The sequence below is a fragment of the Athene cunicularia genome (genome assembly GCF_003259725.1).
Source record: "Athene cunicularia isolate RWA chromosome 5 unlocalized genomic scaffold, athCun1 chr5_part2, whole genome shotgun sequence".
Classification (NCBI taxonomy): Eukaryota; Metazoa; Chordata; class Aves; order Strigiformes; family Strigidae; genus Athene; species Athene cunicularia.
The window spans coordinates 3,841,936-3,856,153 of NW_020799102.1; positions in this window are offsets into that span (position 1 = coordinate 3,841,936).

Below are 14,218 nucleotides of genomic sequence, written 5' to 3' on the forward strand. Positions count from 1 at the left end.
TATTTGCATGGTCTTCGGAATCTTGGTACTCACTTTCCGTTATATTTATTTCCACATCAACCCTGTGAGATTCAGAATACATTCTTCTCACCTAAGAGAAAGAAACCAATGCATTAAGAGGACAAATGATCTACTGAGGGCGACACCAGAAATTTCTGGCAAAACTCTAAGAACCTCACACACAAGATACTAAGATTTTCAAGTACAGCATATTTTGTTGCATCAGTTTAATACAAATGATATTAATCCCAGAAATAATATCAAAAGAAGGATAAAATACCAGATGTACAGCACAATAAACAGAATATTTGAAGGAAAAAATTTAGTCACAATACCCCATTCATTCTATTTTAAAGAACCAAGTCAGCACTGTCAGATAACATTCACATTCTACATTGATGTGGTCAGACTTCCTTTGTCATTATGACATTCCTTCCTCCTTTCTTTCTATTTGTCTGCTTGAGATTTGAAACATCCTTGAATCTAGGTACTAGACTTAAAACTGCCTATTCCAAGATTTGAACTATTTCCAATAGCAACTATCATTCTAAGTAAGTTATAGAGATTAGAAATAGAGCTAGGTGAAAATGTATTTTAGGCGATCTTTTTTCAAATATTTTTGGCAAGTTCTGTAAGCAATAGGAAAAAAAATAAAATTGAAGAATCAGGTATCTCACAAAATACCTGTTGTACAGGCTTTATTATTCAACCTAAATAGAGAACTTGTAACCTACAGTTAAAGTCCTGGTCTGCTATCTTTGTATGTATGAAAATTTCATGTTAAATAGTCTTAAAACACAATCAGTGAGCAAGGTCTTACTCTATCACCTCTCTGAAAAAGTATAAATTCCACAGAGTAAAAACCAGTGAAAAGTCAGTCCCTTGTTCACATGCGGATTAGCAGAAGGAGTCTATGTCACGGCCACTGAAAGGCTTATATGAAAGCCCTAGTGCTTATGTGTGTAGTTTGAGAAAGCAACCTGTAAATCTCAACATCCCCCTGTAGTCTACTGGTCCAGCTGAGCATGGAGAGGAATGGCATTCTGCAGGATATCTGTACCTCCTGTGATACCCTGCATTTTAGTCTAGCCCACCTCTGGAAAGAAGTTTCACTGGAAGTTCAATCAATTCCACAGCTTTAACTGTGTTTTAAAACCAGCATACATGTAAAGGGGAATAAAGGGGAGCTTCTAATTCCGTCTCTTTATGAATACTTATGAAAATATGTGGATCAAAGCCTTTTCCTCTGCAACTAAATTTCAAGCCTCCTGTAGGACTCAAAGGAAAAGTATTAGAATTCATATTTCAGCTAGCATAAAGCACATGGTCTCACAACAGGCAGGGAACTGCTTCAGAAATGGAGAAAAGCAGTCTAAGCAGGGCCCTTGTTCTGCCTGCACAAGAGGGGAAAATGATATCAGCATTGTAACAAACATCCAAACTATCTCTGTCATTAGCTTAACAACAAACTCTACCTAACTTATGCACGTGAAAAGTAAGTATACTTAAAGAGAAATGACCTTAGGTTAAACACAGTCTCCCGAGTCCTCTCATTGCTTAAACGAACATCAGCCAACCTGGTATCTGCCAAAGCCCTTCTGACCTCACAGTTACTGATCATACTGAACGTTTGTTCCAACACACTGGTTTCAGGTCATAACTCTTCCCAGACACTGCTACTTCTCCTGAAGAAGAGTTGTCCCGTTCCTAAGGGACCAACCACAATAGAGAAGTTCTACATTCAACACTCAGCTGATCTAAAAAGGGCCTGTCAACACAAACACATATGACCCAAGATTTTCTTCCTAAACTCTGACTTGCCCAGAACCCAAGCAGTCATGTTAGCACAGGGCAGTGCCTTCACTACATGGCCATTCTCCTGAGGGTAAGCTGGCACAGGAAGGGGGCTGCACCAACACAGATAACACAGATAACAGCTTCCACGCCAGCAGCAGATAACTTCTCCACAGCAAGGAGGGCAGGCTGAGGACCATGATGAACCCACCTAACTCAGAAAGTTCAGTGACCTTTTCCTCCACCATCCTTTATCTTTCTTACTCACATACTGCGGGAGAGCTGAGCACACACACGACCAATGTGATCAAGCAATGCCCATTTATTACAACTAAGAAAGCCCTTTTATAATGTTCTCCCGCACACGTGAGTAACATGCAATACAAGTCCTCAAGATTGGACAGTTAACTTAGCCCGCGCTTTAAACCTTCTTATGATTGGATAAAAGGTGCCACATCAGCCTTGCCGGGCTGCCTGCCTTGTGTAACTTCCTCTTCCATCCCAACCCCTTCCAGGGGTTGTTGGTCTCGTCGAGTTTCTCCCCCCTCATTCAGGGTCACATCCTTATCGCATTCTTGCTCGGCTGAGGCTCCTATCAGTCTTGTTCTCATGCAGGATTGCTCACATGTCCATTCTCTTGCAGAAAGCCCTCTAGAATCCCAACAACATACCTGTTAAGAAATTTGGAACAAAAAGAAGTTATGTGTACAATGTTTGCTCTGTATGCAGCACAGAGCTGAGGTGGCTGCTGAGGTGTGTGATCTTTTGGGTGAAATTCTCTTTCCAGAGATAGTAGTAGTACCACAACAGGATAACCAGGCAAGGACCACAAAAAACTTTTTTGGATGTTAGTCAGAAGCAAGAAAGAAAAGATGAAAGAAATTAATTAACTGAGACTAATTAAGCAACTTCCTCTACTTAGGAAGAGGGGAGTTTCTGCTAGTAAGAAGTTAGTTTTGAAAAATACCATTAAGCAGTACTGCAAAAAGAGAACAGAACACTGAATTCTGTTGAGAGAGCATGTCCCAACTTTCAAAACCTGCCTAGGTCCCTGGGAAAGCCACTGATAACAGTTTTGTGTTGGTTCAAAACTAGTTCATCTCTTATTACATCTACCCAAATGCCACAGAACACCAAAACCTCCAATAACTAGCCATGAATTTCACAAAGCCCAAAACAGGGTAATGGTGTGCTTTGAATTTTGCTGCACATCAGTCCTTTCTCTTCACGTTTATGGACACTTATTTTGAGAAGAAAGAAGTAACTAGGTGGGATCTTGAGAGGAAAGTAGTCACTTCCCAGTTCTGGCACAGACCCAATGCAGAATTTAAACAAATAATTTAATCTTTTTGAGTCTTAGTTCCCTAGCAGTAAAAACTAGGCAGCAGTTCATTTATTCTGTTCTTTGTCTCATTTACATAGTTTGTAAATGCTGAAGAGCAGGGGCTATCTCTTATTATGGATTGTGCAGCCCCTAAAACAATAGAGAACTGAACGTAGCAGGGCCTTTAAGAACTATCTCATTTTTGAAGTACATTCAGAAGTATATTGTTCCATGTTACATATGTCTCCCAGAGCTTATTACCATGAGAGCTAAAGATTCATGATCATTAGGTATGATTTTGTGTCAGAAATTAAGGGGTCAAGAAAAATATCTATTGATAATTGCCTGTCTTCACTCCTTCCCTACATAGATTACCAACAATAGAGCACATGAGAGAAAGAGGCAGAAACAAAAGCTAAACCTACCTTTGGTGAATAAATAATAGACTGATATGTCTTAAGAGCTTTCTGCTAAGTTCCGCAACCCTAAATTGCATACAAAAAAGTTTCTGTAAATTGGCATTAATGAAGAACAATCCTCTTTCTTTGTCTAGCAGGAAGAGCCACCTTTTCTAAGAGAGAAATGCTTGACAATCTAGAAATTCTATTAATAACATTAGAGTCCTGAACTTTAATGTATTAATGAATGGACGTGCACCCATGCTGTAATCATGAATTTCAGCATTGCCTTTGATGCTTCATTGGGCACAAAGCTCTTACAAAATGTTTGAAGTGTCTGGCTGTGTAATAATGATTTATAATTCTCTTGAACCAAAGCAAAATTTGCTAGTAAAAATCATTTTTGAAATAAAAAATAAATTGTGACTGGAGGGTCTGGGTTTGTTTCAAAAAGAGATCACCCACAAGCAGCAAATTATTTAAAAAGCCACTGGTTCTAGTGTTTTGAGATAGGGAACGTACAACTCAGAATTTCAAAGTAGTGTTAATTAAGATCAGTTTATTAAAATGTCAATCTTTTTAACCAAAAAATTCTCTACCATGAATACTAGTTGCAAGTTCATGTTCAACTTTTCGTGAAGAAAATTATTTTTCCTCATACCATGTATTCAGCTTTATCCCTTTTCCTACTCTTCCTTTCCACTCCCCCAAATCTCTTCTATCAGGGTTTACTTGTAGAATAAGTGGTCTGTGCACGTCTGTTAGATTACTGCTTCCCCCCTCCTCCCACACTATCAGAAAAATCTCTGAATTACATTAAAACAGCTGTGCTTTGCATGAAAAAAAAAAATAAAAATCTTAAAAGTTTCATGATTTTTTTTTCTTATTTTTCAGCTCAGTCCAAAACCCAGAGTCAACAAAAAGAATACTTTTTTTTTTTTTTTTTTTTTTTTATCATGAGTGCTTCCACTACAAGACTTCTCAGAAAGGTTGAGGAAAAGAGGTGGACAGAAATGAACCTGGCAAGGGTATGTCCTTATCGCTATCAAAGCAGCTATTTTTGCAAAAATATTTAGCAGAACAGTCCAATATTAAAAAAAAAAAAAATCTGCCAAGGGAAAAGGAATGGACATGGTACAGCTGGAGACATCCCTCCATATTTCTCTCTGGAACTTGGAGCCAAAGACTAGGGCGGGGGGTGCTGGAAAAACAGCTTAACTTTGTCAAGTTCTTCCCAGTCCTCACGTCATGTAAGGAGTTTTATTTATTTTGCTAAATATTGTCATTCCTTCTTTGAAAACACAGTGGCTGTGAAAAGTGTTATTGAGTCAGAGGATTAACTGTTTAAGGTACATGGTGTGGCTGACCTGCTCACGCCAGCTGAGGAGCCACACGCAGCAGGTTCTGCCCGGGTCCATGATGAGGTCTCTTCTGCTTATTCTAGAACAGGAAGAGAAACTGAATTTCTCCCCAGGTAAGCAGCCTGTAACCATATGCAGCCCTCGTATGTGGCTGCAATCATACCCATCTCAGGTATACCTATGATAAATTTAGTTCAGATTTTAGCAAAAGGAACCTGTTGAAGCCAAGATCCAGATGTTGGCTTCTCTCTCGAGACAAGCACCAAAAATGGTTAGGCCTTCACAAAACCACAAATGCCATGTAAGTAATGAAGCAGCTTGTAAGCACCTGAAACCACATCCTAGGCATCACTGTTACAGTGGTCAGTTCACAAACAACCAAGTCTACTCTTCAAAAGAGCCAGAAGAATCACATCTATTATTTTTAAAAATATGGCTTTTCTTTTGCTGTTGGGTTTTTGTTGTTGTTGTTTTTTGTTTGGGGTTTTTTTTGGTTGTTATTTGTTTGGTTTGATTTTTATTTAAAGTTTTTGTTAGGATCTTCCACATGTGACCCAAAAGAAATTGTCTGACTATTACAGAGTTAAAGCAAAGAGGATATCAATATAAAAATATAATATACACACAACAAAATAATCAGAGAGCACATGTTAGCCCAGCAAGAAGAACAAACAAGGCAGTCCTATCCTAGACCAAACTGACCCTGGAAATTAAACTGCACCAGAATTCTGGCATGAAGTCTCAGAATAAGACTCCTCTTTTCCCAGCATTTGGAGAAGGGGAATTTCTACCCGAAGTTTTAGACTGATTTTAGATTTAGACATTCACTTGTGTTTCTTAAAATTATCTTCAATTACATATAATTCAAACTGGAAATGTCCTTACTTTTCCTTGAAGATGTGGGCTTCTGTTTTTAATGTTTGTGATAAACATTCGAGTTTCTTTGCTATCTCAGCCTTTACAAGGACTTCCTTTATTTTTTATTTCAAATGAAGCTGTGTGGCTGAGGAATTACTGCAAAGCAGAGGCAACAAGGAATGCTTCTATGTCTACTGATTCAAGGCTGAATGAACTCCAGAAATCCCAGCAGAAGACCAAGAATGGAGATTATCAGTGGCACACCACAGCAGAATTCCCTATTCACTGTCATTGTGAACAAGAGTATTACACCTTCCGTCTTAACTTGCCTATAAATTCTTAGAAAATATGTGTGCTAGGATATTCCACCTTAAGAAAAATTACTCCAGGAAGGCTTTTCCTAAGACCTCACTAAGCTGAGACAGAAGGACAACAACCTTTCACGCCATTAAAGCTCAAGATATTATCATGCATGTTTGAGAATTACACCTATAAACAGAGCAAATATAATCCCATTATTCATTTTTGTCTGTTCTTCCTTGATTCTTTGCCTCAAGAAAAAGATGAAAGAACAGAATTCTGCTGCTTAGCTACATGTTTATTTTCCCCCCCATCAGCTCCTCTCTCCACTTGTTCCTGTTATTAGCACAAACCCTGAACCTGTCTTACAGTTGCCCTATGGGGACCCATACAAATTGACTAGAACTACAGGAAAACATTTGTCAACTCCTCTGCCTATTATAAGAGTACAAAGACCTCGACATAGTATCCCGTACTGGCAATATGAACCTTGCTGTTGATTTTAGCAGAATGCCAATTTTCATGAATCAAAGATATGCTATGGCTTATTAAATTAGGTCCTGTAATACAAAGAGGCTTTCCTTTTTTTATCATCTACAAATACAGTTTTCAGATTAAATACTGTGAAAAGAAAATACCACAGACCTATAACCCTCTACAACACTAACCACTGACTTCTGTCTCCCAGAAAAAGAACTATTAATCAACAAGGTGAACCAGAGCACTCCTTTCAGCTTTTTCATCCAAAGGAACAGAAAGATTTCACAAAAACATAAACATACCTGACTTGCCAGCCAGCAGAACAGTGACTGATTCCACACACTCTTAACCTTGTTGAGCTCTGATGTACAATTTGATACAGCAAACATCTCCCCTGTAAACTCATCTGTCAAGCCTTAAAGCGGAATATTAATATAACTTTTGGAGGAGGCTGTGAAGTGCTACTTCTGGACAAACGTAGAAACCCTTTTAAGGGCTAAGGGAACAGGCACCCTCCGTGCTACTATCTTTACTCAGACAGGCTGCAAATTTGTTTGCCTGTATGGCTACAATTATTGCTTTCAACAAAGCCACTTTGAGTTATTTAAGTAGAAAGTAATCCTCAAAAATATCTTATTTTTGTTTTATTTAAAAATTTTACTGCAGAAGGTTATTTTAATGAAAAAGTACAAAAAAAAAAGTTGATCTGTCTATAGCTCATAAATATTTTCTATATATACACAATGTTTAATATAAATTAATATAGTATATATAATATTATTATTGTATGTTAAACATACATTTTGCATGTATATATAATATTTATATTGTCTATTAAACATTAGGTACATAGACCTACAGATATAATGTCATGAACCAATGAAGACTGGAGAGGCTCATATCAAGTTCAGTCAGGACCTTGAGAGCCTTCCCCTAGAGGCAGATGCATCACTTTACTTAAAAGGTGTAACTGATGTCTTTATACCCTCTTCAATTACCAACACCCAGCCCCACTGGCCTTAACCGATCTTTACGTAAATTTATATAAAATGGATATTGCTGCACCTTAGGTTCTGTACAGATTAAAATCTGTTTCTTTTGTATTCAAGCCAGCCATATTCAGGTGTAATAACTGTTTCCACCTAAATTCCTGTTTTTAACTCACAGATGAGCATCGGAGTACAGGCTCCTACTCTGCCTCCCATGGAAGAACAAGGACTCTGGTAACCACTGGTTGATTCAAGGGAACTGATATTCTACAGAAGGCACTGAGGAAACAGTCTTGGATCCATTACTGCAAGGAAGTCAAGTTCTCAGTGTTATCCTTTCATTTAAGGAACATGCTATTCAGATCATCAGTTGTTTAATTAGCTCATCTTCTGACAGGCCTTTAGCTTGTAGAGGGAAGAATTATTTTTTTGCTGATTTCTACCAGGTTTCCCTATACAGACCCAGTTTTCTTGGGCATAGACAGAACTCAGTGTAATGTAAATATAATAGTGTTATATTTACAATATAATAAATAATACTGTAAATAAATTTTCAAAGTCTGGCGATTTAACTTCCTCTCACTGAAGTCAATGGGATTCTTGCCCAGGAGAAGTTCAGTCCTTTCACTTTGAGATTAAACATTTCCTGCCTCCACTCCAAGGCTTTTTTTTTTTTTTTTTTTTTTTTTAGTAGAAGAAAGCAAGTAAGCCTGGTAAAACACCTTATCAATTAACAGACCCAAACACAACAAACCGGATTATCTGAAATAACAGGCCAGCATCTGCAAAATATGACCTATCTGGAAGCACATTCCCTGAAGCTGTTTATTGAGACCAAAAAAAAAACAAAAACCCAACAAACAAACCAACAAAACAAATAAGAAAACTAAAATCTGCAGGAAGCAAATAATGCAACTCCTCCCATTCTCACATGATATCATGGTAGGGGGGAGGGAAGAATCACATTAAAATCTGACAAACATAGTAAGACTAAGTTTTCAGGTATACTTTGCTTCCACTACAGGTTCAAAATTATATTGTTCATTTTTCCAAAACTTTCTTCAGAATACATTTTGGTTAGCTGCTCCTACATTATAATAAATACTCACTTTGCAAAAACTTTAGAAAATTATGTATTTTTCAGTTATTATTAAATTATACCTGAAAAGGTTTATCTAACAAACCTCCTGCCAGTCTACATGCAGCCGGTTTTCCAAAATTAAGGCAGAGCATAATCTGATAATTTATCATTTGGAAAGCAAAGCAAATATTTGCTACAATATTCCGAGTTGGTCATATTTTAACATTGCAAGATGTTAACATGCCTATATTCTTGGTAAAAACTCAGATTTTTAAGTACCTATGTCTTTTCATTTGTATTTCTGCATGTTTAGGTATTTTCTATGTTCATTTATTTTTATATATTTATACATAAACATGCCACATTTATATGGCATAAATATTTTATTTATATATATATAAATAATTTATGTCATGGTTATATAGAAAGAAGATGCAGCATCCAAATCCCTTCTGACCATGATGTAGGCAGGATACTAGCTTTTAATACGAATTGATTAATATCAGTAGGAAGAAGAGAATGAAGACCATTATAGCAAGATCCCCAATTATAGTAAAATACAGTACTGTCATAGCAACCTAACAACTGTAACATTTATAGAGGCACCAAGGACCCAATCTGCATGAAATCAGATTTGAACACAAGTCATCTTCACATAAAAGTTCAAGTCAGTGCAACAGGTTTTACACAACTAGGATAGACCTATCTAGATAAAATAGGGATGAACTGGAGGTGCCTTAAAGATGCCGATGGTTGGAAGCCAAATATTAGTCTTTTGAGCACCATTAGCCAAGCACAAAGAGACGCTCCAAGCAGGGTATACTGATCTGAGAATTATAATGCAATTATTTATTGGTTAAACAGACACAAAACACAGCGAGGATTTAATAAGCTCTGAAGCCAAGCATTACTGCTCACCACGCCAGCAAGGCAGTGATCTGCCTCCAGCGATCCCTGGAAGGCCTTCTCAGCATAGCTGAGTTGCCGCCTTCTTCTGGCTCCATCTGCCCTCTGTTCCTTGACTCACCTTTTCCTTTTAGGATTTGACACATTTCTATGCTGGCTTTTTTCCTCTCGAACACCTGAGTTATTAATGACCTTCTCTCAACAATCATGTATCTCCTTGTATTTTTTATCTTTCTTATTTCTTTACAGCTTTTTATCACAGGTCGTCTTTAACAGCTGCATCAAAACTGGGCCCTGAATCCTTGGTACACAGGCAACAGAAACCCCACATGCAGGAAGCTTACAACAGGAGTTGCAGATGGGACACTACATCTCTTGACAAATCCAAGTCTCCAATATAAAATAGTCTAGAATTTTGCAGGGATCTAGATGTCGACATTGTGAAATTAGCTTCTTGTTATACACAGCAGCTTTCATGCTTCGTACAGTTATATCCAGGGATTACAATGAGATAACAAAACAATAAATCACGTCTGACTTCTAAACCAGCTTCCCTTATCAGCCTGGGGCCCACTGCCATTGGACCCTGAAGTCTCCTTTATGATGTTGGAAGTAAAGCCAAATAACTCATTCTATAAGAGCACATTATACAAACATTAAAAACATTCAGCTGGATCTCACTGCTTGTGGAGAACAATGTCGTGTTGTAGATTTACACCATCTTCAAGAGCTTTTTTTTTACATTGAAAAAGGGAGGATTGTCATGTAACTAAGTGAAGAGAGAGCTAGGACTTTAAGCAAGGGGGCAAAATCTATCCCAGGCACAGATTCTAGAGGAATGAAGTACTTTATTCCCATGTCCATCCACAGCTAGTATCACTACATTACTGTTTAGATGTCAAGCTGAGGACAGACTGGACAAACTTAGCCTCTCTGTGCAGCTCTGGAAAATAAGGAAAACTACTCCCCCTTTCAAAACAGATATTCTGAGGTATAGTACCTTAACATTTCTTTAACAGATTCCCAGGTAGAATGGTGCTACATAAGTCAAAGAATTATTCCATTATTACCTATTTAATACCTAGTTAAACATTACTTAACCCACTGGCATAAGCCCAATACATCCCCATTAAGTTAAATATTGCTAATGCACTATTGTTTAAATTAAGCACTAGTCTAAGCAGCAATAAATGTCATTCACTGTCATTAGGGTAAATTGGTTCCCTGGGCAACATACTGGGAACGCAGGTGTCCTGATTACATGGGTCCTCATTAAATACAGTACACTATTTCTTAAAAATGGAACTCAAGCTGATTGCGACAAAAAACTCCACTATTCCTTTTTGCAGCAAGGGATGATGCACAAACACAACTACCAGAATTCACATGCGCCCATCTCTGGACAGCAACTCCCAGATCCCTTTACAGAACAATGTTTGCCAATTGTATCATTGTTTAGTCACAGGCCCTGAGCACAGAAGAAGCTCTACCTAGATAGGGATCTACGCGAGAACAAGGAACTATTGAAGCCAGGCGTCCTCCTGCAGAGAGCTCTTTATATGACTGAAACCTTGAAGCAGATAAGGCTCCGAACAGATGGAAGTACTGCTCCTATAGTAAATTGTGGGACCAGAGCCTGAGATGATAATCATTTGCTATTTATCAAGGATTGTGTTTTCTGTGAAGACACTAGTATACCTCAGGGGGCTAAATAATAATGAGATATACTGTATCTCACACACCTGAAGTATTACAAACCAGCTGTGATAACACATTCATGTTCCTATTGCATTTTTCAGTTACTAATATGACCAAATAGCCTAAAGTGTATTAGCTTAATAACCATAAAAAACCCACAGATTTACAAAAATGTGCTACTTTTCTTTCCTTTTTAAAAGAAACGCAGGCTTTGAAATGCTAACTTAAGTATTTTTATTACTGTTCAATAAGGGATTCATGCATTGGAAGAGTTAAAAAGGGATAGTAGTGCTGAGAATCATATGAACTGCTCCTGTTAGCAACTACTTTGTGGAACTGAAGGACAGTCAGTGATTCTTGCCTTGGGGTTAGCAATTCGATATCTATTTCAAGTTTTTTTTTTCTTGACAATATGAACCCAATACATCATTTACATAATGCAACCCACTTGCATTCTTCTGTTGGGCTTCAGAATTTAGATTAGTAACAGAAACATGAGTTACACTGGTTAAACAATATAGATGTCATCCATTAAAATATTAGTTTTACTCATTGTCCCAGTGCAACCTTTTAAATAGAAGATTTTCAGCCTGGAGATGCAGTTCCTTCCACACAGCCCTTTCTAATAAAATTATATGTAGACTGAATGACATTGAGAGGTTTATTGATTCTGCTTTCTATTGGTAATGAAAACCAAAGCAATTCATTCTATGGAACCTACAACAAATCAAGAACATTATGACTTTATGCAATAAACATTAAAGATTTGTATGTTAAGAATCAACTAGACAAACTGAAATGAAAAATGGGCTCATATGAAGAATGAAAGCATTTTATGTAAATAAAGCATCACACAGGTGTAAATTCACTAGCTGTATGCCCATGTGCACATGCAAAGAGGAGGAGCCTAGGAGGACTATGCTCCTTCATTAGTAATTTCTGAGGCCCTCAGAGCAGCAAGCATCATATACTAAGATGTCAAAGTGTTGCTCTCCTCTACCCTCATTCCTCTTAACTACCAAAGACAGTAGTCAGGCACCAAGTTTATCACAAAGATAGCATAAACTTTACATAAGAGTTTACCTAGAAGCTTTTATATGTGGGAAGAGATGCAAGAAGTAGGATTCTGAAGGTGACTGCTATGAGGTCTGGATGAAGTCACACTGAAGGCAGATATATATGGTAAGTCATTCTACTCAACTCCTAACATTGCTTGAGCTCTACCAAACGTATGCAGCAGAAACATAAAAAAATTTTAAAAAATGCCTAGTTTTGAATGTTAAACTTGAAAATCATTGTGCCTTTATGAAAAGATTTGCTGAGAGACTTGTGAACAGCCCATGCTCAGTTTTAAGTATGTCAAGTCTGAGTGGTGAGTGACAAGAGGGTGCTATTATAAATCTTACACATTTTGCCAGTGTCTTAATATGCAGGTAGCTAGGTGTTGGAGGAAGTTCCATCTCCCCAGATGTTTGGAAATTTTGCTATACATTTTAATATATTATCAATGGAATCTAGCACTGCCAAACATGAACATTTAGAAATCTTAAGCCAGACCATTATCAAGTCACGAGACTGAACTAGAAATCATGAGATTTGAAACATACTCAATATACATTTCTTTCTACTGACTTTATATACATCACATTCAGATGTCATTTTGAGACATTCATGAACAGCAACTAAAAAAGAAAAAAAGGAGGAGAAACAGAAAGAAGAAAAAAGAAAGCTTCTTGCCCCAGAATTAAAGAGAACTGAAGAAAAGTAGTAAGTGAAGCAGTAGCAGCTGACAGAACAGCCTATTCTCCCCAGCCAAGTCCTTTAGACTATACATGTCACTTTAGTGAACCAATGCTATGTTTACAGTGCCTGTAAGGGTGCACCCGAGGTAAGAAAGCTAAAATCACAAACGGTGTTTGCAGGCACATCTCTCTTAACAAAACACAGTAAAATTGTTGAAATCTAGTTACACTTGCAAAGTTTCCTACATAATGAAGCCACCCATTGCTGTGAAAGATGCTTGCAAGCACAGATGTGGTTGAAATTTTGTCTCTTTGCACAAAAAAGTTGAAAGGTTCAGTTCAAGCCACAGAATCTGGGACCTATATCATCACAACAACTTAAAAGTTCAGTACTGATGCAGCCTCTCCCCACAGCAGAAATAGCAAGAGTATTGGCAAAATATAACATGATTAGTTTAGTTACTAAGCAGAAATCTTAATATAAATATAGAGGTGGCCTACAACTTAAAATAGTGGTTTAAGCTCAGATTTCTAGAAACAAACTTATGTGAGAACATGCTAAAATAGTCACAGAAATTATTCTACCTGGTTAAACTACTGGGAACTTAAACCAAACAAAGAAGAAATAGTGGCTACATAACAGACCATATAATCTGAAAACAAACAAAAAACCCACTGAAAGAACAGAAATGGGAAAAAAGACAGAAAGATAAACACCAAAATGTCATTACCATAAAACAGGGGAAAAAATATAAAAAAATAAATAGCTCCAATACCATCTTTCTCAGTAATATTGTATTACCAAGTTGGCTCCTCCCATGATGGGCTTAGCAACAATGCAGCCATTTGGAATACATTCAGCCATGGCTTTTTCAGACTAACAAAAGAAGTGGAAGGGAAAAAGAAAAGAGACACACAATAGAAGGCCACTTGGCACAAGAGCATCTATCACTTCCACTGCTAAACGCCAATGACTTTTGTATTTGTGCTTATGGGCAGGAAATCCTGGCTCCTTTGCCAAGGAGCCCATCATACTGTGATTATGGGAGGAGGGGATTTCCATCTGCCTTATTCCCATAACAACTCTGGCTACTTTCAGAAACTATGTGGAAGAGTTCAAAAAGACTACATTGTGTGAAAATGGTTCCAACTAAATGCATTCAATCTGCACTGTCAAATTATTCCCATACCTGGTTTACAGTTTGGTTTTGTTTGTTTGTTTTTCCCCAGAAGTGCTGCATCCCTGCCTTTCCTGCTGATTTGAAGAGGTGCAGAACTTCCCACCTC